A 5,679-nucleotide genomic window follows, 5' to 3' on the forward strand; every position below is an offset into this window, starting at 1 on the left:
CAGTAGTTCTGATGGAATGTTGTCTACTCCCGGGGCCCTGTTTCGACTTAGGTCTTTCAGTGCTCTGTCAAACTCTTCACGCAGTATCATATCTTCTGTTTCATCTTCATCTACATTCTCTTCCATTTCGACAATGTTGTCCTCAAGAACATCGCCCATGTAAAGACCATCTATATACTCCCTCCACCTTTCTGCTTGCCCTTCTTTGCTTAAAACTAGGTTACCATCTCAGCTTTTCATATTCATTCAAGTGGTCCTCTTTTCTCCAAAGGTGTCTTCAATTTTCCTGTAGACAGTATCTATCTTACCCCTAGTGATATGCGCCTCTACATCCTTACATTTGTCCTCTAGCCATTCCTACTTGGCCATTTTGCACTTCCTGTTGATCTCATTTCTGAGACGATTGTTTTCCTTTTTTCTCCTTCATTTACTTCATCTTTGTATTTTCTCCGTTCATCAATAAAATGCAATATATTTTCAGTTACTCAAGAACTTCTATTGGCAATGGCCTTCCCGCAGTGGTTACACCGGTTCCCTTGAGATCACCGAAGTTAAGCGCTGTCGGGCGTGGTCGGCAGTTGGATGGGTGACCATCCAGGCCGCCATGCGCAGTTGCCATTTTCGGGGTGCACTCAGCCTCGTGATGTCAACTGAGGAGCTACTCGACCGAATAGTAGCGGCTTCAGTCTAAAATACCATCTTACGGCCGGGAGAGCGGTGTGCTGACCCCACGCCCCTCCTATCCGCATCCTCCAGTGAGGATGACACGGCGGTCGGATTGTCCCAGTAGGCCACTCGTGGCGTGAAGACGGAGTTCAAGAATTTCTATTATCCCTCGTCTTTTTACCTACATGATCCTCTGCTGCCTTCACTATTTGATATCTCAAAGCCACCCATTCTTATTCTACTGTATTTATTCCCCATTCTTTTCAATGGTTCCCTAATACTCTCCCTGAAACTCTCTACAACCTCTGGTTCTTTCAGTTTAACCAGGTCCAGTCTCTTCAAATTCCCACCTTTTTGCAGTTTCTTCAGTTTTAATCTACAGTTCATAACCAATAGATTGTGGTTAGGGTCCACATCTACTCCTGGAAATGTCTTACAATTTAAAACCTGGTTCCTAAATCTCTGTCTTACCATTACATAATCTATCTGAAACCTTCTAGTATCTCTTGGCTTCTTCCATGTGTACAACCTTCTTCCATGATTCTTGAACCAAGTGTTAGCTATGATTAAGTTATGCTCTGTGCAAAATTCGACCAGACAGCTCCCTCTTTCATTTTTTACTCTCATTCCAAATTAACCTACTACGTTTCCTTCTCTTCAATTCCAGCCGTCGAGTTCCAGTCACCCATGCATATTTAATTTTCGTCTCCCTTCACTATCTGAATAATTTCTTTTATATCATCATACAATTCAGTGCACCCCGAAAATGGCAACAGCGCATGGCGGCTTGGATGGTCACCCATCCAAGTGCCGACCACGCCCGACAGCGCTTAACTTCGGTTATCTCACGGGAACCGGTGTAACCACTGCGGCAAGGCCGTTGCCAATAGAAATTCTTGGGTAACAGAAAAGATATTGCATTTTATTGATGAACGGAGAAAATACAAAGATGCAGTACATGAAGCAGAAAAAAGGAAAACAAACGTCTCAGAAATGAAATCAACAGGAAGTGCAAAATGGCTAAGCAGGAATGGCTAGAAGACAAACGTAAGGATGTAGAGGTGCATATGACTAGGGGTAAGATAGATACTGTCTACAGGAAAATTAAAGAAACCTTTGGAGAAAAGAGAACCACTTGAATGAATATAAAAAGCTCAGATGGTAACCAAGTTTTAAGTTAAAATCTACCCGTGGTCTAGGGGTAGCGTTTTTGATTCATAATCAAAACGTCTTCGGTTCCGGGTTCGATACTACGCCACTGCCTAAATTTTGATAAATAATCAGCATTGGCGGCCGAAGACTTCCGGCATAAGAAGTCAGCCACATTCTGCCAACGGCCTTGTCAAAGAGGGCGGAGGAGCGGATATAGGTTCAGGGCACTCTCTTGTCCTAGGGGTGGGAAATTGCCCCTAAAGGCGGAAGAATCAGCAATGATCAACGACATGAGGATGCAGAAGGCAATGGAAACCACTGCATTAAAGACACGTAACGTGTATCCACAGGACATGTGGCCTGTAATTGAAGAAGTGTCATGATGATCTCTCCATTGGCAAAAGATTCCGGAATAGTCCCCCATTCGGATCTCCGGGAGGGGACTGCCAAGGGGCAGGTTACCATGAGATAAAGATTGAATAACCTACGAAAGGATAAAGTTCTACGAGTCGGGGCGTGGAATGTCAGAAGCTTGAACGTGGTAGGAAAACAAGAAAATCTGAAAAGGGAAATGCAAAGGCTCAATCTAGATATAGTAGGGGTCAGTGAAGTGAAGTGGAAGGAAGACAAGGATTTCTGGTCAGATGAGTATCGGGTAATATCAACAGCAGCAGAAAATGGTATAACAGGTGTAGGATTCGTTATGAATATGAAGATAGGGCAGAGGGTGTGTTACTGTGAACAATTCAGTGACCGGGTTGTTCTAATCAAAAGCGACAGCAGACCATCACCGACAACGATAGTTCAGGTATACATGCCGACGTCGCAAGCTGAAGATGAACAGATAGAGAAAGTGTATGAGGATATTGAAAGGGTAATGCAGTATGTAAAGGGGGACGAAAATCTAATAGTCATGGGCGACTGGAATGAAATTGTAGGGGAAGGAGTAGAAGAAAAGGTTACAGGAGAATATGGGCTTGGGACAAGGAATGAAAGAGGAGAAAGACTAATTGAGTTCTGTAACAAGTTTCAGGTAGTAATAGCGAATACCCTGTTCAAGAATCACAAGAGGAGGAGGTATACTTGGAAAAGGCCGGGAGATACGGGAAGATTTCAATTAGATTACATCATGGTCAGACAGAGATTCCGAAATCAGATACTGGATTGTAAGGCGTTCCCAGGAGCAGATATAGACTCAGATCACAATATAGTAGTGATGAAGAGTAGGCTGAAGTTCAACACATTAGTCAGGAAGAATCAATACGCAGAGAAGTGGGATACGGAAGTACTAAGGAATGACGAGATACGTTTGAAGTTCTCTAACGCTATAGATACAGCAATAAGGAATAGCGTAGTAGGCAGTACAGTGGAGGAGGAATGGACATCTCTAAAGAGGGCCATCACAGAAGTTGGGAAGGAAAACATAGGTACAAAGAAGGTAGCTGCGAAGAAACCATGGGTAACAGAAGAAATACTTCAGTTGATTGATGAAAGGAGGAAGTACAAACATGTTCCGGGAAAATCAGGAATACAGAAATACAAGTCGCTGAGAAATGAAATAAATAGGAAGTGGAGGGAAGCTAAGACGAAATGGCTGCAAGAAAAATGTGAAGACATCAAAAAAGATATGATTGTCGGAAGGACAGACTCAGCATACAGGAAAGTCAAAACAACCTTTGGTGACATTAAAAGCAAAGGTGGTAACATTAAGAGTGCAACGGGAATTCCACTGTTAAATTCAGAGGAGAGAGCAGATAGGTGGAAAGAATATATTGAAAGCCTCTATGAGGGTGAAGATTTGTCTGATGTGATAGAAGAAGAAACAGGAGTCAATTTAGAAGAGATAGGGGATCCAGTATTAGAATCGGAATTTAAAAGAGCTTTGGAGGACTTACGGTCAAATAAGGCAGAAGAGATAGATAACATTCCATCAGAATTTCTAAAATCATTGGGGGAAGTGGCAACAAAACGACTATTCACGTTGGTGTGTAGAATATATGAGTCTGGCGATATAGCATCTGACTTTCGGAAAAGCATCATCCACACAATTCCGAAGACGGCAAGAGCTGACAAGTGAGAGAATTATCGCACAATCAGCTTCACAGCTCATACATCGAGTCTGCTTACAAGAATAAAAAACAGAAGAATGGAAAAGAAAATTGAGAATGCGCTAGGTGACGATCAGTTTGTCTGTAGGAAAAGTAAAGGGACGAGAGAGGCAATTCTGACGTTACGACTAATAATGGAAGCAAGGCTAAAGAAAAATCAAGACACTTTCATAGGATTTGTCGACCTGGAAAAAGCGTTTGAGATTCTGAAAAAAGCAGGGTAAGCTATAGGGAGAGACGGGTCGTATACAATATGTACAACAACCAAGAGGGAATAATAAGAGTGGACGATCAAGAACGAAGTGCACGTATTAAGAAGAGTGTAAGACAAGGCTGTAGCCTTTCGCCCCTACTGTTCAATCTGTACATCGAGGAAGCAATGATGGAAATAAAAGAAAGGTTCAGGAGTGGAATTAAAATACAAGGTGAAAGGATATCAATGATACGATTCGCGGATGACGTTGCTATCCTGAGTGAAAGTGAAGAAGAATTAAATGATCTGCTGAACGGAATGAACAGTCTAATGAGTACAAAGTATGGTTTGAGAGTAAATCGGAGAAAGACGAAGGTAATGAGAACAGCGAAACTTGACATCAGGATTGATGGTCACGAAGTCAATGAAGTTAAGGAATTCTGCTACATAGGCAGTAAAATAACCAATGACGGACGGAGCAAGGAGGACATCAAAAGCAGACTCGCTATGGCAAAAAAGGTTTTTCTGGCCAAGAGAAGTCTACTAATATCAAATACCGGCCTTAATTTGAGGAAGAAATTTCTGAGGATGTACGTTTGGAGTACAGCATTGTGTGGTAGTGAAATATGGACTGTGGGAAAACCGGAACAGAAGAGAATCGAAGCATTTGAAATGTGGTGCTATAGACGAATGTTGAAAATTAGATGGACTGATAAGGTAAGGAATGAGTAGGTTCTATGCAGAATCGTAGAGGAAAGGAGTATGTGGAAAACACTGATAAGGAGAAGGGACAGGATGATAGGACATCTGCTAAGACATGAGGGAATGACTTCCATGGTACTAGAGGGAGCTGTAGAGGGCAAAAACTGTAGAGGAAGACAGAGATTGGAATACGTCAAACAAATAATTGAGGACGTAGGTTGCAAGTGCTACTCTGAGATGAAGAGGTTAGCACAGGAAAGGAATTGGTGGCGGTCCGCATCAAACAAGTCAGTTGACTGATGACCAAAAAAAAAAAAAAAAAAAGAACCACTTCATCAATCTCTTCGTCATCTGCGGAGCTAGTTGGCATATAAACATGTACTACTGTGGTCGGCGTGGCCTTCGTATCTATTTTGGCCACAATAATGCGTTCACCATGCTGTTTGTAGTAGCTTACTCGCATTCCCTATTTTCCTATTCATTATTAAACCTACTCCTACATTACCCCTATTTGATTTTTTTTATAACCCTGTATTCACTTGACCAGAAGTCTTGTTCCTCTTGCCACCGAACTTCGCCAATTCGCACTATATCTAACTTTAACCTAACCATTTCCATTTTTATATTTTCTAACCTACCTGCCCGTTTAAGAGATCTGACATTCCACGCTCCGATCCGTAGAACGCCAGTTTTCAGGAACCACACATTTGTCTGGCCTCTCAACAGATACCCCTCCGTTGTGGTTGCACCTACGGTACGGCTATCCATGGTTCATGGGGGGGTGGTGGTGGGGGGGGGGGGGGGGAAATAGTGAATATCAAAAATTATATTTTTTATTGCTAACTTTTGCTACCTTTA

At 42.4% G+C, this 5,679-nt stretch overlaps 1 pseudogene; it reads right to left on the reverse strand.

Moving 5' to 3' along the window:
- Nucleotides 1-1,433: 1,433 nt before the first annotated feature.
- On the reverse strand, nt 1,434-1,551 carry LOC126096080 (5S ribosomal RNA; annotated as a pseudogene).
- Nucleotides 1,552-5,679: the final 4,128 nt, after the last annotated feature.

Source organism: Schistocerca cancellata, chromosome 8 (genome assembly GCF_023864275.1).
Source record: "Schistocerca cancellata isolate TAMUIC-IGC-003103 chromosome 8, iqSchCanc2.1, whole genome shotgun sequence".
Lineage (NCBI taxonomy): Eukaryota > Metazoa > Arthropoda > Insecta > Orthoptera > Acrididae > Schistocerca > Schistocerca cancellata.